Here is a 26,135-nt window from a genome sequence, read left to right as displayed (position 1 = left end):
AACAGAGATGGGTTTGTCATGTTGAGACTCTGGAATCACAAAATCCTGCTACACACCTGCAGGGAGTGTTAGGGCTTCAAGACACATTCCCTTCCTCGCTAACATTTAACCTGAACTACAAGTTCCAAGGTCAAAGGGCAAGGGAAGGCAAGCACTGGCTCCCAGAGTCTGAAGTCATTGCCTTAGGCAGCACAGCTGTTTTGAGGCCACATGAAATCCTACTGGGGGGTTGTAAAGATAGAGTGTAGCTAGCGGGGGGGGGGGGGGGGGCGGGGGGAATAGAGGTAGGAGGATCAGGGAGGATCTTAGAGGCCACCAAGCTCAGGGCATCCATTTACAACTATGGGCAGGGAGGAGAGGAGAGGTGGGGATGGGAAAGAAGGCCCCAGGCAGAGGCTAGAGTTCCATGTCTTCCCCTGACATCTGGGCCTGAGTTAGCACTGTGTAAGTGAAGGCTGCCATATTGAGGGGGAAATAATTGTGGAAGGAAAATAGCACAGGGAGAGGCATGGGAGACCCTGGAACCAGAGAGACCAGGGGTCAGGGACACCATTCCCAGAAAGGTGGGTCTGCTCCCCAGCTTCCAGGCCTGGAGAAAGTGGGATGTTGGCCCTTCCCAATGCCTGTTGGGCACCAACCCTCACCAGGCCAAAGAGAATTCAGCAGCCTCTGGCCACATACAGGCTCAGATGCTGCGTTAGCTTTCTGTAGCTGTAACAAAGTACCTGAGAAAAACAACTTAAAAGATTTATTTTGGCCCACAGTTAGAGAAGTTTCAGTCCATGGTCACTGAGTCCCAACATTGTGAGCCTGTGTTGAGGCATGACCTGGTTGTAGCATACAGGGAACATCTGACATGGGGAAGGTAGAAAGCCAGGAAGGAGAGGTGCCAGGCACGGATAAGGCATAGATCCCCTTCCTCCTACACCTCCTCCCTGTAGTACAATAAGCAATGACCATCAATGGATGAATCCATTTGTGAGGTCAAAGCCTCAAGATCCAATAACCTCCGGTAGGGCTCTTGCCTCTGAAAACATTGCCCTGGGTGCCCAAGCCTTCAACACAGCAGATTAGGTAAAAATGTCCTTCAGGAAGTTCTGATGGCTCAGCGAGGCAGCTGAAGAAACTACTTGCTTACAGATCAAGGGCAAGTCTCCTTTTCTTTGTGCTCTGAGCTCTTGGCAGCTCTGGAGCTGCCATGGCCAAGTATTTGATGGGGAAGAGGCAGGGAGAGCTCTGGGGCCCCCGTCCTCCCTCTCTGCAGTCAGTCCTATTTGGGGGAGAGGACAGTCAGGCAAGAGTTGACAGGAAAATGCCACATGACCAGTGCCCGCACCTGCCTCTCTAGCCCCACTGTGACTTGGCTTATGGGATACAGTTTGGGAGTTCAAGTACCTTAATGGCAGGGTCCTTTGTTTCCTACATCCCTTGAGGCCTGGCAGGTGCTACAGGTGTGTAACCCTCAGGTCAGAGCCTGTCAGTTAATAGCAGTTACCAAGATACTGGGAAGGGCCCAGGCAGCGGGGCAAGCCTGGCCTGGGCCCAAGGCGGGGCTGGACTTGGGAGGAAGTCTTCTTCTGAATGTCAGTAGGAGATAATGTCCTCTTGCCAATTTTAGTGTCCCCTCATTCTCTGAGCTGTCCCCTGGCTCCCCCTCCTTGTGAAACATGGGGGATGAATCTTTCACAGTAGGTCTAGATTTATGAATGATTCGTCTTCCCTGGTCTCCAGAGTCATTAACTCACACACCAACATAAGCATCATCGTCAGCCCATTAACAGCATCCTGCCCGGGATCACGCTGGTGCACTAGGAAACCCCAAGTGGAGGAGGGGGGTCTGGGTGCTAGGCCCAGTACTTGGCCTAGAGCACACTGTGGTTCATAGATTTTGCAATGAGTTGGAGGGTTGCAGGTTAGATGGACTTCCAGAAGAAAAGGTTAAGGAGAGTCTTTGGCCTCTGGCACTAGCAGGGGCTTTAGAGATCTGTTTTCCTGTATGCCTGGAAGGTCCTGGAGAGGGAAGGTCAGCTCTAAATCTCAAAGCTAGTCAGTGACGGAACAGTGGCCCAGCCCATGTGCTCCAATGACTCCTGCCCGCTCCATCTTCACCAAGCCCACCACTGTTTCCAGGGGGGTTCAGAGAGACCAGCCGTCACGCTTCCATGCCGCCCCAGGTCACTCACGCAGGCCATGTGAGAAAGGGTCTAGCCTAGTTGGCAGTGGGGAGTAAGTACACATCAAAAAAGCCTAACACTCAAGACAACCTGGGCCGGGTTGCAAAAGACATGGCCCCTCTCCCAGATGCTGCACTTACTTTCTTAACACTTACATTCAGGCTCTGTGTGCTATGAAAGCACCAGGCTGGAGGGCCCTGGACAGGTTGGGCAATGTAGAAACCCTGAGGCTGGGTAGGGGTGTGTGTGTGACGGGGGGGGGGGGGGGGGGTGCGGGGCCCCTAAGGACTAGAGCCCAGGTCCAGGGAGCGACGAGAAAAGCTGACACTAACGAAAGCCCACAGGCAGTCTGGAGTGGCTGCCTGTGTTTTAAGGGTGGGTCCTTCCCCCCACCTGGAGCCAAAGGCATCAAGAAGGGGACGGGGGTAGAGGGATACACGCAGAACTCTGAAATGAATCTGTCTATTGCCAGGCAGTGCCCGAAAACACCCTTTGGTTTTGTATTCTCTCCAGCCAGATCCCTGCCTTTGTCTTCCTGTATCCCCAGCCTTGAGGAGGCTCTTTCCACACTATGAAACAAATGCACACCAAACCACACGGGCCCTGTCTCCAGGATTCTGTGCCTCAGTCCTATAGCAGCTCCCCACCCCCAAGTCCAGCAGGGTGCCAGGTCCAGAGCAAGTGCTTTGAGTCAGTCTCATAGCCTGGGCCTCACGTGGGTTTGCTGTGTGACTTCAAACAGATCACTTTGTCCCTCTGGACCTGGGCTTAGGGTGTCTGTTTTTTCAGACTTTTTTTGTGAAGTGTGTTTTAAGTTAAGACAGACAGCATGTCAACCATGGATTGCCTTTCCCTTCATCCTTGTGATATATTTTGATATTTATGTCCTCTTCCTCCAAAAACAAACAAACATGACCAACTGCAACCCAAAGATAAGTTCCCTGGTATGCACACACCCTTACCCTTGGTTGGTGACGTGCTAGTAGAAGCACTGCCCTTGAGGTTAGATTCTGCAGTACTTCTCTGTCACGTCTTCCAAAAGCCTTCTAGATGTTTCCAACAAAGATCTGGGGTTCTGCCACCTGTGACCCCTACCCACCGCACTCCACGTATGTGCTGGCTCTCCAGAAATGAAGCTTGCGATCCGAAGCTCCTGGCGTAAGTTGGGTTCCACTCTGAGCACCCCAGTACCAAACAAGGAACCTAGGCCAAACTCCGGGCATCACAGGGCGTTCACAACTCGGTTCTCACGTCCCATGCGATGCCCCTGCCTGAGTACAAGTCTGAAAAACTCCAGCAGAAAGCCTTCAGCTTCTGCCCCCGATTCAGTTTGGAGATTTCCCTCAGTCCTCTTGGGTCCTGGTTTTGCAGGATGTTCCGTGTGCATCCTACCCCAGCCCGGAAACTTCCCATAAGAGAAAGAGACACTGGACTAATAAACAGGAACCAAGGTGTTCTGGGCAAACCTGGATGAATGGTGACCCTACAGGGGCCTTACCCACCCCCTCCCTGTGGGCGCTCAGGTAGGGATGAGGTTCTTTCACACAAACCTGAAAGGACCACTAACTTCACCCAAGAATCTCCTGCCTCCCATGCCGCTCTCCGTGGTCTAACTTTGCCACCCTATAGCTTTTGTGGACTACTGTCTGTCCCTTTCTTCTTGGATGACTACCCCCAATGTTTGGTGCGTTTATACTTGCTAGCCCTGCATCGAGCCATGAACAGGGGATGGCTCTGTGAAGCAGTCCTGCAAACAGAGGACTTTGGGGGGGCGGGGGGCGGGGGGAAGCTTCCAGGAAGGTTTCTTGGGACAAGAAGCGTCCCTCAGGCACTTAGTTCTGAATCTGACTGGCTGTCTTGATGAGATCCCAGAGCTGTCATAGTTGTGGGCAACCCCAAGAAGGACAAAACAGGAAGCCAGAAGGAGATGAGGGCTTGATGACATTGAACCTTGAGCTAGCCTAGTGACCTTGGGCTCCAGAAAGCCAAATGTGGTAGACAACCATGTTGGTTTTGCCTGCCTGACATCCCTTTCTCTTCCACTAACAACCTCCACTAACAGAGAAGCCTGGTTTTCCTTTGCAGAGCTGGCCCTGTGTCTCTCTCACCATGTGCATTTGGGCAGGAGTGCCTCCCACACACGTGTGTGCATGCACGCACACATACATGTATGCACACATGCGGAGCACAGATTACAATCTGAATTGGCCTATCAATATTTCCATCTTCCCAGTCTTCGTGATTATTTAAGAGGTGAGTGTGTGACCTGGAAGGACCAAGGAGATCAGTCACTGGGCTTCTGCTGGGACTTGTGGGAAAGCAGCTTTCTTTTCCAGTGGTGTCTTGAAGCTGAGATACCTAGGATATGGTGATGGCAGCCACCTTTGCAACCCCAGGATGAGGCTGGACATGATGAGAAATGAAAATCGGAGCCCTGGGATGACCTCTGGGAACCCCCAGACAGCCCTCTCCTCGATACCCCAGTGGTATAAGCCAATAAACATCAAGGTAATAAATTCCTAAGTGGCTTTCTATGAGAAATCCTGTCAGCCTGGTACAGCCTGGTATCTCCATTCTTTGTTATTTGGAGATGCCTATGGTTTCTTTGGGTTGTGCTTGGCTGCTTTGAGGCTCTGGAGGGGTCTGTGAGCCCCTGGTGTCCTGTCTACAGCCTTGCAAGAGCCTCTGCCTCCCTCCTCCAATCCCTGGCCAGCACGAGTTCATCCTTGAGCTCAGGTTCTGACACAGGCAGGGAAAGCCAAGGTTTCCAGAAGCTTCTGTTGACTGCCTCCACAATCTGAGACCTGGTGTTTGATTTGGGTATGTGCAGGAGACAAAGAAACAAGACTAGGCAAAAAGGAAGGCAATGCACATATCAAACCATTTTCCTACTATAGGAGCCAAAGCCAGAACCTCCCTCACTGGGTTGTTATAAGGATTAAATAGATAAGGCCTACAAAGACCTGGGCCTAGTGCATAGGGCACGCTCTCTCCCTCCATTCTTGCTGGCCGTGTTGTCTGTGTCATCTTGTTCATCTTGTTTTCCCCCTTCCCCCAGCCCTAGCCAGAGAGAGAGAGAGAGAGAGAGAGAGAGAGAGAGAGAGAGAGAGAGAGAGAGAGAGAGAGAGAGAGAGAGAGAGATCCTGAAGCTTCTCCGTCTCGTTAAAAGGCAGCTGTAACTTCCCGTTTGCCTGGCGCCCCCCCCTTTCCCCACACCCCCCACACCCCTGCACTGTTCCTGTGCTGGTCCTCTGGCTCTGGGCCCTCTTGGCAGAGGTTATGACAGAACTGTCACCACCTGGCCTGAGAACGCCTGCCTGCGCCTCACTCCTGTACTCCACAATGTTGTGCAGCAGTGGAGGCCCGAAGGCAGATCGTGCATTGCTTCGCTCTAAACCCTGAAGTAGCCGCCTCAGAGTTCCAACCACTCCAGCCTCCCTTGTAGTTTACCTGTGTCTACAGCCACACGCCCTCCTTGGCATTCCCCCCACCCCCCACGCGTGCCTGTGGCTTTGTTCCTCAAGTCACCTTCTCTGGAATTACCCCCAACACCCACCCGCTGAAACAGATCCTCTCCAGACACGAGGGCAAAAGTTAAAGCTTATTAGCGTACAGCTAAATACTGTTAAAGCACTGTTACTGGGAAGCCTTTGTTGTGGGCAGCCTTCTAAAAGTTGGTTTTCTCTTTAAATATGCTGAGATGTCAGCGATTGGGAGACAGCTCTCTGAGTGACAGCTCCTAGATCCTTTGCCAGCTGGGCAGCCCGATGGCCTACTTCTTAAACACCCAAAGCAAGATCCCAGCACCCAAAGCAGCTTTGGAAGGTGCTGCACCTGACTGGACTTTTTGCTACAGAACCATGGTTTCCATCCCAGCCAGAGGGAGAGAACTTCTTTTGCCCAATAGAAGACCCATGCTTGGCATAAACCTAATTCATTGTTTGCCTAAGGAATGGAACCCTGACTGGTGCCAACAGGAGGGGATTTCTGTGATTGGTGAGGACATCACTGTCCCTTCCCCGTTTGGCTTATAAACAAGCTGCTCAACTAGGGGACCCCCCTCTCCTGGGAGACCCCTCCCTCCCCTCCCTCTGTGGTTAGGATAGCTAACTTGTAACAGTAGCAGGGAGGGTGACAATAAGGACAGAAAGCGGTGGCTGTGCCAGAAGTTGCTGCATGGAGCAAAACTGACCAGAGTGGAGGGGGCAGGCAGGGGCTGGTGAACCGGTGGACGGCAAAGAAAGTAAACGTGACCATGGACAGCAGAAGTTCTCCAGGGGTGTGACCTCAGCTTGGGTCCCTATCTGGAGCACCAAGGAGCCGTGGTACTTAGAACCCCACTACGCATGTGTTGCCCCTAGCAGTTTAAGGCCCAGGGCAGTCCGCTGCTCACCTTTGCCATCGACTCTCCTGCTTACAGAAACCTTCAAGGTCCTGGCATAAGTGTAGGTACTTTTCCTTCTTGACCCACCAGGGGAAGGGCCCCATCTAGTTTGAAACACTGTCTCACCCTCCTTTACTCTCTCCACCCCCCCCCCCCCGCCGCCCACCACCGTCCTGCTGTGTTTGACAGGAGGCAGGTGCCTTGTCTGGGTCTAGTGTCTACTGTCTGTAGCAGGTCAGGTGTGAGTCAGACGCCGTGCACAGTAGAATCATCCTGACAAGGGGGGGGGAGGCATTGTCCCTGCTCTTCGGGAGTTACACTCTGCCCCATGTATCCCATACCTGCTAGTATCATGAACCTGGACAGTAGTGCCACATAAAGCGGTCCCAGGACAGGGCTCGTGAAGATGCAGGGCCCCATGTACGTGGGAGAGGGCAGCAGGCCCCAGGCCCAGCTGATTGGGCTGCGTGTACCTTCCCCCATTTGAACCCAGTCCCCCTCATCCCTGTCTTTTTCTCCGCTGTCCCTGTTGTTCATATCTTAGTTGTCTCCTGCCTGGAGTATGCCAGCATCCGCCCAGCTGCCGTGCAGATCCCTCCATCCGTTACTTTTGCAGCTGCTAAAAGCCCGTTGGTACACATAAGCTTCGCTTGTGTCTTTCCTGGTTAAAGTCTCTACCATCTATAGCAGAGCCACCTTCACCCCCATGTGGAGCGCAGCCCATCGCTGGGATGTGTCAGGGCATCCTTAGCACTGACTTCCCCTGGATCTCAGGGAAATTTAAATAAATTTCATCTTTTAAAATGAAGCAATTACACACGGCTTCCTGCAGTCAGGAAATTATACTTGTGGCTTGAAGAGCCAAAAAAAAAAAAAAAAGAGGCATATCTGGTCTCATTGGGTCTACATCTGCAGGCAGAGTGCAAAGAGGCTCCGTGGAGCCCGTGGGCCCCCGCCGGCCGCCGTCAGCACGGCCACCGACTGCTCCACACGCAGCACCACCCCTGGACTTGCTCTGCTTTTCTATCATACCTGGCCTGCATCCCTGGGTTCCTTCTCACGTTTGCTTTCTTTGGCAGGTGGGCTGGTGATCCTTGGTCAGAGAAAGAATTTCCAGCTCCTTCCAGGAGCACCAGATGTCTGTGCTGCCCCTCTGTGCAGCTCCGACGTTAGCTGCTGCTCGGCTTTGCTCCTCTGAGTCCAAGAGTAAGTAGTTCCAGTGGCTTCCTACACCTCCAGGGTTCTGGCCTTCCCTGCTAGCTCCTGCCTTTCCCCCCTGCTGGTCTTTGAAAGCTCCCTCACAGAGTCTGGGGTGGGAGCTAGGAGATACTTGGATGAAAAGGAGCATGAGGAATTTGGGGGTGAGAGAACTTCTTAGTGGATTAGCACATGCCTACATACACACACACACACACACACACACACACACACACACACACCCCTCTACTCACAGAGCTGCCCACTGAAAATGAGTGTATTTTATTGCCTGAAAATTATACCCCCTCCAAAGAAATGAACTCATTACCTGACTTATGAAGCAGTAACCCCTCTGTACAACACCTTAATAATAATAAAATTATATTTTAAAAAGAGATATCATACCCCTGAAAGTATATTTAGCATTCAGCCCTGTGCTCTCCCCTCGAGGAAGACATCCCAGTTGTCCAAGAGGGATGCCCTGTGATCGACACCAGCCTACATCGCATCCACTCTCCAGGCCCAGGAAGGGCTGGGCACACAGCAAGAACCTCGGTGCTCCTGTGTAAGAGGGGCAGTGTGGCATGAGCTCCCCCTCTTTTCTCCAGTTTCAGGATCAGAGTCTCTATTTCAAAAGGCTGCTGCTCCCAGCTGTGCAATCTCAGCTCCATGACTTCTCTTTGGGCTTTGAGGAAGATCCACTAATGAACTTGCTTCCTAGACAGGTGTGAGGCAAGACCCTTTTACCCCACACTGCACCACTTAACAGCTCCCATCCTCCTCCACCAGGCCCTGCTCCAAAGGTTTTCCACGCATTCAAGGATGTATGTCGTGGGTACCTTTGCTATTCCCTTTTTGCATGAGGAAATCGAGGCAGCCTAGCCCAGGGCTGAGCTGGTGGGAGCAGCTGGAATGCAGACTTGAGCAGCCGGCTTCTGCTTGGTGCCTGCAGCCACTCCATCCAATGTATGCAACAAACAGCAGCTGCTATTTGTATTATGTTATTATTTCTTCTCCTCCTCCTCCTCTTCCTTCTCCTCCCCCGGACAGCAGTATCATCTCCAGTCTTTAAGGTCACTGTGACAATTACCAGCAAAGCTTGCATAAGCAGATCTCTCTTTCTCCACAGCGTTTCTGCATGGAAAACTGGCTGGGCCCCACCGCCAGGCAGAAACACCCACCTTGTATTGATGGGAACCAGGCCGATTAACCACACAGATGGTTCAGCTTAATCCACAAACATTTAGCCAACACCTGCAGGGCTCCAGGCAGTAGCTGGCATCAAGGAGATGCCCCCCACCCCCAGCAACCTCCTCCCCAAATTCAGTTTTTCTGAAATTTCTGCAGGTATCTGCTTCACTGACTGACTACAGCTATTTCCTGAGATTGGAACAATGCCTAGAATTACAAGATTTGGGGTGGGGAGCCGCTCCTTGACCCACCGGAATCTGCCCAGTCCTTTCTTGGCCCTTTCTCCCTCTCTGCCAGCACCAAATTCATACCTTGTGCTATCTTCCTTAGCCCATCACAATTAGAAGATGGTCAGACAAGGGGGACTTGTGTGGACTCTCAAATGGTCTATCACAAAGGACACGACTGGCCCCAAATAAAGTTCCTATTTATCAAAAGCAGCCCAGTGTCTTTGCTGGCGCCTTGGGCTGGGAGGGGTCCCCCTGCCTACTCTTGCTGTGTCAACAGAACCCAGGAGCTGGGAACCAGGAGCAGGTAAGACAGGGGTCTGTTCAGGTCAAGCCGGCCCCATATGGACCAAAGGGGAGCTCGGATGCTGCCTCGAGGGTCTGAGGCACCCCATAACCATCCCCTCTTCAGGGCACTCCCAAAGGGGGGAGGAGCTGTTTGAACCTGTGTGTAAATGTGTGAGTAAAGTGTGAAACTATGAGTGGCTCCACCAGGAGTTCCAAATCCACAGTCATAGACCACGATGAAGAATTTTTCTAAAAGGGCCCCTGGCCCTGGGGAAGACTGAATTCTCATTCCCTTTTCGCAATAGGGAACCCAGTCATCCCAGTTCTTGGGAGGGTCCCCATAGATGGGGGAGTTCCAGCTTTTCTCAGGGGTGCACGACGATCTCCAAGGGAGATTGAGTGTAAAGTGGCAGAGGAATCCTCACAGGCAGGGTTAAGTGTGTCCCCAGTACCCTGGGAATGGGGCCTAATGAGGTGGGGTGGGGGCACTGCAGATTTACACTCCAAAGCCTCCACGCTTTCCCCTCTAGGTAGGGGCTGGAAGGAATCCTCCCTTGGGGTACCTCACCTACTCCTTAAATCTTAAACAGATTAAGAGCTCCTCAGGGAGTGTTCAAAGGTCAATTCATAGGCTAATGTGAAGCCCTGCACCTTAACTCGACTACATTTTTCCAAGAAAACTGTTGGCAAAAGTTTTCTTTTGTCTTTGTTTTTCCAAAGCGAGTGTTACACTCATCTAAAAACACTAGTTTTAAAAAGTGAAGTCTGCTGTCAACTACTATGTCCCTAGGGAAAATGGTAATCAGCCTATTAGCTTTGGGAACTAACAAAGGAGACTTCAAGGGAAAATTAAGGAGATATGGACGAGCCCTGGGTTCGATTCCTCAGCACCACATATTTAGAAAAAGCCAGAAGTGGCGCTGTGGCTCAAGGGGTAGAGTGCCAGCCTTGAGCAAAAAGAAGCCAGGGGCAGTGCTCAGGCCCTGAGTTCAGGTCCCAGGACTGGCAAAAAACAAAAAAGGATTTGGAGAGTAAAATTTATCTTAAATGTTAGTTCCAGGGGGAGAAAAAAGAGGAAAGACTAAGACCTCAAAATGTTCAAAAAAGTAGCAGATAGTATGAGTATGTCTTGAGTTTCATAGGATAGAGCTTATAAAACATTAATAAAATTGGTATGTAATTAAGTTGTTTGTGATTTAAAAACGGATCTAAAGATTTTTCCCAAGGTCAAAGTTAATACACTAATATCAAACTAAATAATAGCTGAACCAAGTTTCATTTAAGTGTCTGTTTATGTCAAGGTTCTTCAAATGGTCACCTTTTAGTTAAATAAAACTAAATTGCAAATTGTTGCTGTCTAATATATCTGTTCCCCACGTAATGAAAGCAGTGTTGGATACAAAGCTGGAAAGAACACCAAGCAGCTAGTTTACCACACCAACCAGGCCTGTGTGTTCCTCATTGTAATAAAAGAAGGCTTAGTGACATCTATAATGCTGTTCATCTTAATTCCTATCCTAAAATGCTGTATGTAGTGGAAATAACTGAATTGTTTAGTCAATTATGATTTCAGACTTTCATCATGACTACTCTTGGCCATTACAGATTTAATTCTCTGCAGCATTTCCAGTCAGACCCACACAGGGATAAATGACTCTTACAAATGCTTATTAGTCAAACTTAATTTTTATTCTTAATAAGTTCCAGGTAAGCCCTGCTTGGGAACTATTTCTGTGTATCTCCTTGTTGCTTAAATTGGAAATAAAGGAGTCTATTGGCATCGACTCACACCTGACCTGTCAGTCATCTCCCCCAACGTGGGCTTGGACCCACTGGAACATCTTATCCCAAGCATGAGCAAAAATGCCAACTGGGATTATCCCAGCAATGAGGAGACAGCTGCTACATCTACCCAGATGAAGCTCATCCTGGCCATGAGGGACTGGTTAGGAAGAACTGCTTAGATAAGAGAGGATGATAGTGTCAGATCCTAAATGGAGTCACTTGTGCTTGCCCTTTCAAAAATAACCAAAGCCGGGAGATCAAAAGGAAATAGGTAATAAGCATCTAAAGCCCATACCTGTCTACCTTCTAATTCACACCTTTGCCTTTTTATTACTTGCTATTTTTATAGCACTGGGGAACACTCAGATGCCTCTTTCTCAGGTATAAGCATAACAGTTTCTTTTCTTTTTAAATAAAATGTTTTTATTAAGGTGTTATATAGAAGGGTTATCATTTCATAAGTCAGGTAATGAGTACATTTCTTTTGGGGAGGGCAAGGTCACCCCTTCATTTTCCTCCAGTTTCCTTCTCCTGTCCCTGACCACAAGTTGCGTAGTTAATTTTCCACACAGTATATACTGAATACCATGAATGCATTTGTTCACCCTTCTTCTTTTCCTTTCTGTACCCCTCTATTTTTCCCACTATGAAAAAAAAAAGACCACCACCATCACCAACAAGAGCAACAACAATAAAAAAAATCATATATTTCCATCTCCTGGAATGTGTTTTGATAAGTAGTATTTTAAATGTTCACAGGAGCCTTGGAGCCTTTGGGCTTATCATGTCCAGTTATATTTTAGATTTAGCTTCCATATAGGAGAGAAAACATGGTTTGTCTGAGTTTGAGTTACCTCACATACCTGATTTGTTCTAGGTCTATCCATTTCCCTGAAAATGACATATCTTTTTCTGATAGATGAGTAAAAAGAACATTGTGTATATGTGCCACATTTTTTAATCCATTCATCTATTGTAAGGCATTTGGGCTGCTTCCAAACTTGACTATTGTGAATAATGCATCAGTGAACATGGATATGCAAGTGTCTTTCCTGTATCCTGACTTGTAATGTTCTGGGGAGATGCCCAGGAGTGGTATGGCTGAGTTGTAGGGAAGATTTATGTTTAATTTTTTGAGGAGCGTCCAAACTGCCTGCCAAAGTGGTTGTACTAGTTTACATTCCCACCAATAGTGCAATAGGGTTTCTTTTTCCCTACATCCCCACCAGTATTTGTTGTTATTCAAATTCTTGATGTTGGCTAATCTGAGGTGCGAGGGAATCTCAAAGTTGTTTTGATTTGCATTTCCCTTATGGCCAGGGATGTTGAGCATTTCCTTGTGTGTTTATTTGCCAGTCTTCTTATGAGATGTCTCTCATTAGCCTCCTTTGCCCATTTATTATTAGTTTGGAGGGGTTTGTTTGAGATCTGCCGGGCTTTGCCCTACCCCCCATCCACATGGGGGTCCTGGGCTTCTCTTCCGTGTGTGGTCCTCTGCCGCTCTCTCACATCCCCCTGGCCAGTAGGGAAATAACTGCGGGAGCGGAGGCCACAGGTAGCCTCAGTTGGCACATAGTCGTGAGACCCCCCATACCTGCCAAGGAAGACACGGGCCCGTGGGTGTCCTGGAGAACTCTCAAAGGATGTTCTGGTTTATTCAAGGGAGGGGGGCTAACAGTTTATACCCCCAGAGGCGCGCGAAGGAGAGGGGCTACTGGATATTAAAGATTGGCTAATGGACTGTCCATCAGGTGATGTGACAGAACTTCCTCTATGGGCGGAGACCACAGCCCCCTAAGGACGGGGTTTCTGGGGTCTCCGCCATTACACAAATGGCCCAGCCCAGAGGCGGGGGCTGCTTTGCTTCTCTTCCAGTTGAAGCCGGAAGGTAGGAGTGGCTCCCTTCCACACTGCCCTAGGGCTGGAGGAAAGGCGGCCTCTCGGGAGCTCTCGTTGTCCTTCCCCCTTCAAGGCCAAGCTGAATCCCCAACAGAGATCCTTATATATTTTGGATATTAAGCCTTTGTATTGCTGGTAAAGATCTTCTCCCAGATGCTTGGCTATCTTTTTAGTTTAGTAATTATGCCTTTTCTATGCAGAAACTTTTTATTTTGATGTAATCCCACTTGTAAAATCTCTCTCCTGTTTTCTGTGCCCCTGGGATTCTTTTCAAAAAATTCCTGCTTCTGAATACTGGTGGCTCACGCCTGTAATCCTAGCTACTTAGGAGGCTGAGATCTTGAGGACTGAGGTTCAAAGCCAGAATGGGCAGGAAAGTTTGTGAGACTCATCTCCAATTAACCCCCAATACACACACACACACACACACACACACACACACACACAGTTCCTGTCAATGTCTATAAGTTCTAATATTTCTCCTACTCTATCTTGCAATAGTTTCAAAGCTCAGGATGTGACATTGAGGTCTTTGATCCATTTTGAGCTTATTGGTCCATGGTGACAAACAGGAATTCAATTTTAGTTTTCTAAATATGGATATCCAGCTTTCACAACACTAAATACTGACACTATCTTTTATCCAACACACATTTTTGGCTCCCTTGTCAAATATCTGGTAACTGTAAATATATGGTTTTATTTCTGGGTCTTCTAGCCTGTTCAATTGACCTTTAGGCCTGCTTTTGTGCCACTACCAAGCTGTTTTTGTTATTCTAGTTCTGCAGTAGAGCTTGAGGTCTGGGATTGTGATAGCATCAGCATTCTTTTTTTTTTTTTTCCTAAAATAGCTTTGTTTTTTTTGTGGTCTTTTGTTCTATATGAATTTTTGGATTGTTTTCTCTATCTTGGCGGAGAACATCATTGGGATTTTGTTGGAGATTGCATGAAATTTTTAGATTTCTTGGCCATTTTTAGTATATGAATTCTACCTATCCATGAACATGGGAGATCTTTCCATCTCCTGATATCATCTTTGGCTTCTTTCTTCCGAATTTTATAGTTTTAACTATAGAGGTCTTTTGCTCTTTGGTTAGGTTTATTCCTAAATTTTATTTGAGGCTACTACAAATATAATAATTTCCCTGATACCCTTTTCTGATGGCAAATTGTTGGTATTCAGAAAGGCTACTAATTTTTGAGAGTTGATTTCATGTCCAACTACTTTGCCAAAGCTATCCATCAGCTCTAGGGGCTTGGAGGTGGAGACACACTGGTTCAAAATATATGAGGACTGGGGCTGGGGATATGGCCTAGTGGCAAGAGTGCTTGCCTCGTATACATGAGGCCCTGGGTTTGATTCCCCAGCACCACATATACAGAAAATAGCCGGAAGGGGCGCTGTGGCTCAAGTGGCAGAGTGCTAGCCTTGAGCAAGAAGAAGCCAGGGACAGTGCTCAGGCCCTGAGTCCAAGCCCCAGGACTGGCCAAAAAAAAAAAAAAAAAAAAAAATATATATATATATATATATATATATATATATATATATGGACTGCCTTGCTTACACTAGCCATACATAGGGGTGGTATCTAGGCTATGGGCCAATAACTCTTAACTGACAGCATGTGGCTTTCTGTAATCATACTCTGACAAGTTTTCTCACTGAAACCTTGCCCAAGGAACGATGACCAAAGGAATCACTTCAATTGCAATAGGTATTACTGCTTTGGTACTTGTGTGCTAGGTAAAATCACCTATAGAGTATTGCCAATCAAATAATGGTAACAAATTTAATCCATCCAGTGTCATGTGCTTCTGAATAGGCAGCACTAGCTATAACTCAATGATCCTTCTTCCTTCTTGTCTACATGGAACTAACAAGTAAACTTCATCTTCCCACAGGTCTCAAGTGGTTAAAGGAGCAGCCTTTTCAGGCCTACCTAAGCTCTGAGGTGTGAAAACAAAGTCCTGGCTCCTGCCATTTTGGGAGCACTAATAGGACTGTTCATACTCCTCATGCTTGGGTCCAGAGCACAAACTAATGAAGTTTGTGTTCTCTTTATCTACGTCAAATAAAAACACAAATGCTCATGGATATAAAACCTTTGGATGGCACACTACAACTGCTTGAGACCTGCCCAGTCCTTTGTTGGTCCCTTCTCCCCAGCTCTAGCACCAATTCAAATCTTGTGCCAGCTTTCTTAGCCAATCACAATTGGAAGGTGGGCCAGCCTAAAGGTGGTCAGACAGGAAGACTTGCATGTGACCTCAGATTGCCTATAAAAAGGAAACGTGGCAGGAGGCCTGGAGCTTTGAGAATTACCTTTCCTAAGATGGTGGGCCTAAAATAAAATCCCTGCTTCCTGAAAGCAGCCCGATGTCTGAGCCTTGTTTGAGCCTTGCTCTTCCCATAACAAGTACAGAGGAAGGCTTGGAAGATGGAGAAGGATATACCTACAGCTTGTGGGAAGGAGGGGAGGCAGAAGACTGGTATGGGAGCTAAGAAGAGTTGCAGGCCCAACCCTGCCCATTGGTGGCCAAGTTTCTCTTTTAACCCCCATCGGATCCATGTTTGGAAGGTTTGGAGGTAACCTTTGTCCTTCTCTTTGGCTAATCGCACCCTAACAAGTTAGGGAAAACAACCTCCATTCAGTCTTTAAGTGCTTCTCCCTCTTTGTGGAAGCCCCTATAGCTAGGCAGAAGACCATACTGTACAGAGGCTCTGACCCGAGATACAGGCACCTGAACAACCTATTGGGTTGAGGGTGGCCACAGACACACCGGCTGTCTGGGTGGCTGTGTCCTCAGCACTGGTGAGTAGCTAGAGGTCTGGGCCTCCTGCTGTGTCAGAGGAGTTTCTGTGGTCTATTTTGTCAGTGTGATTTTGTAAAATATTTCTTACTGTCCAGCTGCCCAATCTAGCCTCCAGTCCTCACAGGGATGCTGCGATTCTCTACCAGTCCTGTAATAAATTCCTTTTCTAACTAAACCACTTGGAGGCAGTGTGGGGGGGTAGTAGCTGGGGCCAATAGGTCTCTAAGGCTCTTAACACATGAGTGCCTTAGCCAGGGCCTGATGGACCCATGACCTTGCTTTCCACTGTGGGCTCCCCAAGGATTGATGGGAATGAGGACACACTGGAGGGGTGTGTGATGTGTGCAGGGATGGCAGACGTTTGACTCACACCCTGCTCTCCTCCTCTGTGCTTCCAGGAGGCTGGGAAGCCAGCACTGCATTTCCCACCTCCCCAGCTCCACTCCAGATCTCTTAGGCATCGGCCAGATGGATCATGAGGGACTTGGGTTTAGAAGTGAGTTACACGGGGCGGAGGGGAAAGCATGAAGAGCCAGTTGTGACATCAAATGCCGATGTCCATGTCTGGGTCCTGCATCTTCCTGGGGTGGCAGCAGCCTAGGCTGCAGGTTCCTGGGATGTTGGGATGGCTGTACCATCAGCCAGTCTTGAGCTTCTAGAAACTTCCTTTTTGTGTGCCTAAGCAGGAATTCTAGGATTCTTCCACCAACAGTTAAGAACTCTCTCACCTTGCCTGGCACAGCCCATCCTTCATCTGTCCTCTCCCCTCTTGTGGAGATTGCTCCTGCCACCACAGTCCCTGGGTAAAGACTGCTCTGCAGCTCTTGCCAACACTTAACTGGTTCCCCCAAATCCTTCTGGATACTTTAGAAGTCCAGGACTGTCAAGGGCTATCTCTGCTGGACCTCTGAAGCTGTTCCCACCTAGATAATGCTAAGCCAGTCCAGCAGACACAAGCACTATTTGCAGTCATGATTCCCTGGCTCTGTTCAGAGTTCTATCAACAGAGCCAGCTCCTGAGTACTGGTTTCAACCAGAAACCATCGATTATAGAGTGTGCATTTACAGAACTGTCGAAAGGGCCGAAGAAACAGACTCTTGGTTGAGTTTCCAGGAGCAATTCCTGAAGACTCACTGTAGAATGAGGCAACTGCGAGACTGGTGGCCACTCCCACAGGGAGTCTAGATGCCTCCCCGTCACTGTGGGCTCCCAAACTCCACCGTGGTAAGAAACCGAGTCAGGAAACCATCTGCTGAATAAAAAAAAGTTATTGCTACATTTCCTGGCTCCTAACCACACTGCTCCTGCATTACTCACGCCTGAAGAACTGGTACCCCACACTGTCTCTTCCTCAATACATCTCCAGATTCAACTCTTGTGCCGGGGTGCCTACATTGGTGACATTAAGGTACATTTTGAGCCCCTTTCCACTACGCCTATCAACATCACCCAAAACATCAACTTACAAAAATGCTTGTCATCCAGCCCCCAGATGGTTTATTTCCTGAGGGGGAAGGAACTTGCTCCAAGTCACTGGGGTTCAAAGCCTTGTCAGAGCCAGGGGAATGCAGGTTTCCTGGCCCACAGCACAAAACTCCCCCCAACACGGGGTTTCCTCAGGGAGGCTAGGCACACTTCAACATGCCAGCGTTAGCAGGACCGCGTCCCTTCAGGGCCTCCCACACCCCACACTGGGCCATACAGAGATCCTGGGACTTTCCTGCACCGGCTCGCTTGGCAAGGCAGAGCTGCTAAGGAAGAAAGCATGGGTGGACAACTCTTCCCTTTCTTCAGAGCAGACAGAGCAGCATGTACAATTTCACTCACATGCTCTCAAAGTAGGGCACACCTGGAAGCCTGCACCTGGCAAAACACAAATGAGGGTCCAGAGCTTGAACAAATTGGTAAGCCACTCCTTGAAATGTGGAAGGGCCCAAGATGGAGGGCTTCTTTCTGTAGATCCCAGTGCTGATAACATTCAGGTCACAAAACCCTGCAAAGATGGCTTCTGAAGCTCTAGTGGCTGTGTCCTGCAGGGGACTTGTGCTCTTTAGGAAGGAGTCTGTGTTTTAGCATTCCTAGCCAATGTTCTAAGATACACTATAATTGGATAGGTAAGGGTCACATGACTATTCCTGATCCAATCACTGTGCCCAACATTCAGTACATCCCTCCGTTGTATTCTTCCCAAGAGGGAAGGTGTGTCTCTCTGGACCTCCAGATACCTCTGAGGGGAGTAGAGGCTTGGGGAAAAAAAGAGGAAGGGGAGATGTTGAGGAAAAGCACTGGTGTTCACCATAGGTGCCCAGAGGCCCTTCCTTCTGCCTACAGGTGAAAGGACATCAAGGTAGAGCCCAGATCCTTGGGGAAAAGGGCCCTTCAGACACTTATATTGCACCTATGAATGGAAATGTAATAGGAGCACTAGCTCCTCCGTCGCCCTGCTGCCCCAGCATGAGATGAAGGCTGCATGTGGAGGGCTGCCTTGTAGTCCCTTCCCCAGTGGTTTTGGCAGGGCTTCTAGGTGAGGAGGGCTAGATGAAAAAACTTGGTGTGGGATTAGAGCACACTGAGAAAGGCGTGCTTCTCTCCTAAGTGAGCCGTTCTGGATTTCCCTTCATCTAGGTGCCCTGTCATGCTGTACTCTGGGTCTTTATGTCAGGTGCTATTCTTTATCAGAAGGGAACTTGCACCCTCTTTTCCCTCCTCTGCCAGAACCTGCTGGAAGCATTCATTATGCTTAGCAATTTGCATGGTCCTGGTGGCCTGGCCACTGATCTCCCAAACCACACCAGAGATAGCAGCTCAGATCAGGGTGTGGCTCTAATAACTTCAACTCCACAGCCCTTAACGTGGTCCTGGGACACAGGGCTTCAGAGAGGTGCATCAAATACTAACAAATGTATGCCATACTGCCTCGTCAGTCCTGATCTCTTCTCAGAGCTCCATCTCTCCCTCCCAACCCCTATGCTCTCAACCCACCCCACTCTCAGGCCTGCTGACAACCTATCTGTGCATGTAGGTTCCCCAGGAGACAAAAGTCTTTTATGGTTTCTGTCCTTGTCTGCAGGTACAAAACTCAGTACCTCAATTGTTCTATGGACTAACTTCTCTTACAGGGGGTGTTCAGGGCAAAGAAACACCCAGAGACAATGTAAACTAAACGTGGATTCTGAGTATGTACTGTGAATGTGGGGTGTGGCTTAACATGCCCCCCACCGTTCCCTCCCGGACTCTTGGGAACACATCTGGAGTAACAAGAGTAGAACATATTCATTTCCTATCACTATCAGCTTGGAAGCTGATAAGGAAACATTAAAATCCATCCAATACCCTAGAACAGCAAGCAGCCTTCAAATTGTCTTAAAAAAATATTACAGATCTACTTCACATACTTTCAAGCTTCATAGAAACTTAGCCTTATCTACTTGTTTACATACTTGGATATAGTCTACTTGTTATGTGTATACATACATATATATACAAATAAATAACAATATAACACACACATATATATAAAACAAATATATATATATATGTCGTGCTGATTGCTTGCAGCCATGAAATTGATTTCACTGCCCACCAAACATCTTCACCCTCTTGCTGTTTGGGGAAATAGCATCATGGAACCATTTCCCTGGCTCCAGGGTTTTGTAAGAGGCCCCCCTGTCCTGTAGTTTGATTGAGAAATGGAGCAGAGATGAACCATGACGGGAAGTGCCTTCCTTGGAGACAAGAGCTGGCTTTTACAAAGCCATTAATACATGAAGACCTGAAAGGCCCTGGGCCACCTCAAGAAGAAGGGAGCCTGACCTCACATCACAGTCATATGCATGGAGGGAATTTCCAAAGCTCGGGAGTAAAACCTCCCTCCTTTCCTTCTCCCTCCTTTTCTTCACTTCTTCTTGCTATTGGCTTGGGTGAGGCTTTAGGCCAGCAGCAATTCAGCTACCTTATCCCTACACCAGCAGCTCAGTTGGCCTTCACTGGTTCATGACTCAGGCCCTGGGGTGCTGGTCCTTGCTGCCCACTGTCAGCTATGAGAGCTTCCAGTGACGGATGGCTGGGCGCCACCCAGAGGCTGGGGTGAAAAGCTCTGAAGACTGCCCATTGACAGCTAGTGGGGCCACTAATGATGGGGCAAAGGACTCTGCGGATATTTGTTTTAATGCTTTCTAAGAGCTCAGCCCATCCCAGGCATGTAATTTTCATTATATGATATCACCATTGAGCATTAGCAATGGAAATGTCAACTTTAATTATTTTCAAGGAGTCTTGATGGCTCTGGGAATAAATCAATATAAATAATGTTTGCATACACTCGGAATCATGTTCCTAATAGCATTGTAGCTATAATTGTAACATTCACATTTTTTTCTCCCATCTTAAGCACCAGCTGTTGCCAAGTGTCCATTTTTCTGTTCCCTATTGCTCTCAGCTTAGAGCCACGTCTGAGGGGTCACACATTAGCACTGGGGCCATGTCCCTGACCTGGAAAGCCATTCTTAGTTCTACAGCCCAAAGGGTCAATAGAACTGATCTTGGGGTTCTAGCTCTTCCCATAGATCAGCCCCCTGGGGTCTTGATCAAAGTGAAGCCTCCTCATCTCTTGGCCTGCCATCTCTGAGATGCCTCGGGGCCCCTTCTGCATTTCCCAGTTCTCCGCTGCAAACCCCTAGGCAGGGCAGGGGGGAAGTCACCTGGGCACACAATCTACGCTGTGATGCTGGACAACTGACAGCTGGCCATGTAAAGGTCAGATGCAGGTAGGACTCATCTGGACAATTGCAGAAGAAAATCTCCAGTGATTTGAGCAGAAATGAAATTGGTTAAAAGATACCAAGTAGTGGATGTAATTTTCCAGAAGCTTTGACCACAAGTCTGTGGCCCCACTGGCTCAGAGGATACCACCGGCAGCCCCCAAAGGTCCAGCCTTCTGGTTTGCTCAGTGTCACTGGCAATGGGGCAGCTTGCAGGCTGCTGAGCTCAGAGCAGCCAGCCGCCTTTTGGAATGGGACATAGCCACGGTTGCAGTTACTACCATCAAGGGAATGGAAGTTTCTCCCACCCTGGCTCCCTGCTCCAGGCCTGGGGCGTGTGCAACGAGCAAGATGCAAAGAAGTAAGTATCTGCTATTTTGCATTTCTGCTTAATATGGGGTAGGAAGAAGAGTTCCTTGGGCATAAGAAGAGCTTCCAATGCTGGGAGTCAAAAAGAAGAGCCAACAGCCCCTATGGCAGCCCCAGGGGCCGGCCTTCTGCCTGATTGCCATGGCCCTTCTATGACTGTTGGGCTTGAGGTGAGCATTTTTCTCAGTAAAGAGCTAGATGTGTGCAGCTCCTAGTGCCTCTGCCTTCAATCTGACTTCTGCCTAAGATTCTAGTTGAGTCCCATTCCTACATCCAATCATCAACAGGGAGAATGTGCTGGTGGTTCTAGCACAACTTGAGTCTCTGTGACAGTTATGGGAATCATTCTGGGTTCAAAACTGGTCTCTCAACAGCTCACAGCTATGAACCAGTCGGGGTGGGGGGAGGTGAGGAGGGCTGGTTTCTGTCCTCTTCCTGCAGGTCTGCAGGGCCTTTCCTTCCAGAGACACAGGGGTCTTCCCTCAGTCACCACATGGAAGGCAGAAGCCACAACTTGTAGACTGTGAATTCATACGAAGCTTTTAGAACTCAAGGCCACGAAGGGATCTATTGAAACATCACTTTAAATTGGAGAAAGAAAAAAATCAGTTGTTCTCTGGAAAATTCCAGACCCTGCCTCTGCTTAGTGCCCATAGACTTAACACTGGGAACCTAGCAGTTCTCCACTGTGGAATGGATGAATGAGGGAATGAATGAATGAATGAATGAATGAACAAATGAATGGAAAGTCTGACCTCCTAGCCCAACAGTCTGGGCAAAGAGTAGGATCAATGAAGATTTGATGCTGAATATCCTTGCTCATATAATTATTTCTTGTTTGTGAGGCTGAGGGGGCCAGAGTGGGAGTGAAGGAAGATAGGAGATGATAACTTCTCTGGTCCCTTTCTGGAACTATTCTCTGAAGACACCCAATATTCTCTGAAGGTTGCCCCAAAACTGTGGGCAATGAGAAGGTGACAGGTCTGTCACATCCTATGTACATTGTTCTAAGGGATCTAACAAAGATAGCAAATTCTTTTCCCTTTCCATATGAAGAGAATGGAAACTTGAAAGTTCTTTCCAATTTCATTCCTTCTAACAAAGAAAGGTTACAACTGTTCATACTATAGATTTGTCCATCTGGTTACTATCCTCTGGACCACCACCAATTGACATCATCCCTGAGTAAGATCTTCAGAGATTCACTGTGCACCAGCCCCTGTCCACTGTTGGTCGGCAGCTTTGCAGGTGTGAGCCAGGCTTACATGTGCAATGCTGGAGAAGTTTCTTCTCAATATTGCACTGGCCAAGGACGCCAGCCCCTTTATACCTGCCCCAGAAGTCCTTCCCACATACTTGCAGGCTCTTTAAAGAGCTCCCAAAGAGGAGACCTGCAGACTCCATCTCCCAATCTCAAACTCAGGCACCGCAGCCTTTTGGCCTGAAGGAGGAGGATGGGGATAGATGTGGCCTGGGTGCTGAGCCTGTACTGTCTGCAGCAAGCAGCAAAGCCACTGCAGACTAGAGGTAGCCAGGGCTGGTCAGCACCCTTTGGGGATTCAGAAAGCACAATAGGACTGCGTGTTGCAGGGGTCCAGAGAAGTTATATGGGGTGAGCAGGGCCAGGCCAGGTGGTTCTGTCCCTTCTGTACTCCCCTGTGCAGGGGCACAAGGGTAGGACAGCCAGTAGGTCCTACCAAGGACAGCGTGCCTCCTTTTCCAGGAGGCTGGCTTGGGGGATATGATTAGGTGATAGGTGGGGCTTAAGGAGAGAATGGGGTCCTGGCCTGTGGCCCTGGTCAACTGGCTCTGTGGTCAGCTGTGATCAACTGGCTCTGGGGAATGGTACCTGATGTGCTAGGGCCTCTGGGCTAGGCCATATATAGGGCGAATCTCCAGCTGCAATTGTGGTGGCAGGCTGCAAGGTGGTTCTGCTGGCCTACACATTCCCCCGGATGGGGCAGGGCTGCTGGGCAGGCTGGTGGATATTCAGCGTCTCCACCTGCCTATCCCCTGAGGCCCCTCTTGTGTGGAGACTGGCTAAAAGTGCACGGATGAGGTAGGTGAGAGGAGGGCAAGGGGTTCCCGCTCCTCCCCCATGTTCCTAACCAGGAGGACACTAGGCACTGGTGTCATAGTTTCTTTCCCATTGCAGGGTCTGAAGGGTCTTGGATGTCTGGATGTCTTGGCTTCTTTGCCCCAAGATCTGTGCTGATTCAACCCCATCCCCATAGCTGAGCAGCTTTATTGCAATGGCAAACCCTACCTAGCACTGCCCAGGGGCTCTGGAGGCCCTGAATGGTCTCCTGGGTTACCTCTCACGGCCAATAGCCATGGCTTAGGGGCACCTGCTAGAGGCTGAGCTGTGCCTGAGCTTCTCCCCCTTCCTCCCCCCCCCCTCCCCGCCCCGGTCTGGCCTTCCTTCCCACTCTGGCCTCTGCTTCCCCACACTACTCTCTTTCACCCTTTTCTCCCAAGACCCCACAGCCGGTCACAGAAAGGATGCCTCAAAGGAGCTCTCATACTTAGCAATATGTAAGAAGGTTTGGTTGAGTGAAACAGCCATAGATAACTAGCCAGTGGAGCCCAGAGCATCCTTCAACAATGATACCCATAGTGAGGGCACACATTCTGAAGAGGAAGGCTTTGCTGTGGAGGAGGAAGGAGGCGAGGTGATGAGTATAAACTACCCCCTTCTTTTCTGAGTGAGCACCCTTACAAGGAAGAGTGGGTCTTGGCCAAAGATGTAGCATCAACATATCTGCCCGTGACACATTTGGAGCCTGGAGCTCAGAGTTCCACTGCCTTGCCACTCCCCCTCCCCTTTCTTTCTCTCTAGGGTTGTAGAAGAAATGCCAGGGTTTTCTCCCTTGAGGATACTAGAAATATTATCAGTTCAATCAGTACACCAAGTTGATGATCAAATTGGGTGACTAACATGTAGCTCCCACCCTTAGGAAGTGCCAGGGCCTCCCACAGCACTGGGCCCTTCTCGTGGGACTGAGCAGGGAGGGGCTGCGTCCAGGGTGGCTGCCTTGGGCTTCAGGAGGAGAAAGGCTCGCCAGAGGAAGGACTTGGAAGGCACCAAACCTTGCCAGCCGTAGGAATGAGGGGATGAGCCTGGGCAAACAAGGTAGGCCATCTCAAAGGACCAAAAGGGGATTCCCTGGAATGGTTCTGGAGAGAAGCAATCACTGATGAAGACAATGAATGCCCCCACCACCACCAGCAGGAGTAGAGGCCTCTCCCTCCCATGGGTGGGTTCAGAAGCAAAAAGCTAGCTATCCTGTTGACATTTGGGCAGAGGGCAGTCTGAAAAAGGGCGCCACAAAGGAGGAGCAGGGTGGGAGAAGTCCCCATACGCAGGTCACCATGCTTTGTACTATGTAATCCCATGGCTGGAGGCTAACAGCAGGGTGGGCAGGGGCTGGGGTGCCCAGGAGATGGGATGGCCAGGGATAGCCTGGCCTTCTGCAGAAGAGGAAGGAGGTGGATAGACAGACAGCAGGGACCTTATCCATGGAGACTGCTCAGGCCTGCTTTCCCAACAAATGTCTCCAGCAGCTTGGCATACCCCTTCTCCCCACAAAGCCCACCCGTCTTCTGACGACCCTCCCCTCTCCTAACTTCCACAGCAGCCCCGGGGCAGCCTGTGTCCTGTTCAGAAATCAGGCAACAGAACTGGGAAGGCCCTTAGACTAAAGAGCACCATACTGAGGGAATTCAGACCCATCCCACCCCACCCCTAACCCTCCCCTCCCCTCCTGCCTTATCTCTTTCCAAGGCCCACTTTCCCCAGTGCACCCTTCGAAACCCAGAATGATCAAGGATCCAGCCCTTCACTCTAGGCTGGCCTGGCTTGTGACGCTGGGTACAAGTCAAGGGTTAGCTGAAAGTGGAGGTCTGAGTTCATACACAGTTCAAGGGCTTATAAACAAGTTCATACGTGCAGAAGCCCATGTGTTGTTTATATATCATATTAGGACCGTTACCAAGGTAGGTAATTTATCTCCATTTTACAGCTGAGGAAATGGGCTTGAAGAGCAGAAGGGTCTCTGAGCCCTCTCGGTAGCTGGTAGAAGGGTGGGCAGGGGGCTCTGTTGCTGGGAGAGCTGTGGGCACTGTCAATGTCTCCTGTGGGTCTCTTTCCCCTGGGTCCTTTTTGACTCTCAGCATATCCAGACAGAAGCATGTGAGAGAGGTATCGGTCCTCACGGGTTCCTGAAGGACACATAAGTCAGCCAGAGGGGTTTCTGGAATGCTGAAGCAAGGGCCCCACCCTGTGGAACTGGGGTACCAGGGAGGAGGAGGTAAGGACCGAGGAACCACAGGCTCTTCCTGACATCCTTTCATCTTTACTTTGTGGCATCAACTGGTTTTCAGCACAGAATGAAGATAAATCACTCTGCTCAGGGAAAAGTACGTTTAGCCTTTCATTCTTTGTGTGGGGCAGGGAAGTTTCCACCGACAAAGCAGTCACATTGCAGATGGCTTGCCATATGCTACGGTCCCTCACGCTATCACCTTGTAAGCAGATTCTGTCAGGTTTCAGGAGTAAAAGCTTAATTAACAAGTGGTGTGTACAATTATGTACTTAATTATCTACTGCTTCTATTTCTTTGTTGTTTCTTGTTTTTTTCAAAAGTTTGGTAACAATTACAGGCGACTGTTTCTAACACAATCTCCCTATGTTTCTATTTTTTAAGTATATCATTCGGGGGCTGCAGAGTGCCTGGAGGGAGGACTCCCTCTTCATCCCACACCCCCCCCCCCCACCATGTCCGTTGCTGAGGACTCAATACAGGGCCAACTAACTCTTGCACTTAACTAAAGCCTTGTCAGGCCAAGGCCTGAGCCTCCCCTCCCCTCACCAGGCAGCCAGGGAACTCCCTTTTCTCTTTCTTCCCATCTGTTGATGTGTCCTAGAGGCCCTCGGGAGTGAGCTTCCTGGAGGGGTCGGGCAGGGGAGGCAGAGGGTCTAGGCGGGGCTAAGAGCCTGCGGCAGAATAAGCATAGAGGCATTTGCAGAGCTGAGCACAAAAAGCA

General features: G+C 49.3%; 1 long non-coding RNA gene across 1 annotated transcript; it reads left to right on the top strand.

Moving 5' to 3' along the window:
* The first annotated feature begins 7,067 nt into the window (after nucleotides 1-7,067).
* Nucleotides 7,068-10,772, top strand: LOC125353991. Its single transcript, XR_007211388.1, has 3 exons — nucleotides 7,068-7,080; nucleotides 8,974-8,976; nucleotides 10,688-10,772. It is a non-coding gene; the product is annotated as an uncharacterized LOC125353991 (long non-coding RNA).
* Nucleotides 10,773-26,135: the final 15,363 nt, after the last annotated feature.

This window comes from Perognathus longimembris, chromosome 6 (assembly GCF_023159225.1).
Source record: "Perognathus longimembris pacificus isolate PPM17 chromosome 6, ASM2315922v1, whole genome shotgun sequence".
NCBI lineage: Eukaryota > Metazoa > Chordata > Mammalia > Rodentia > Heteromyidae > Perognathus > Perognathus longimembris.
Note: the sequence above shows the minus strand (reverse complement) of the source record. Positions and strands in the feature narration are given on the sequence as shown.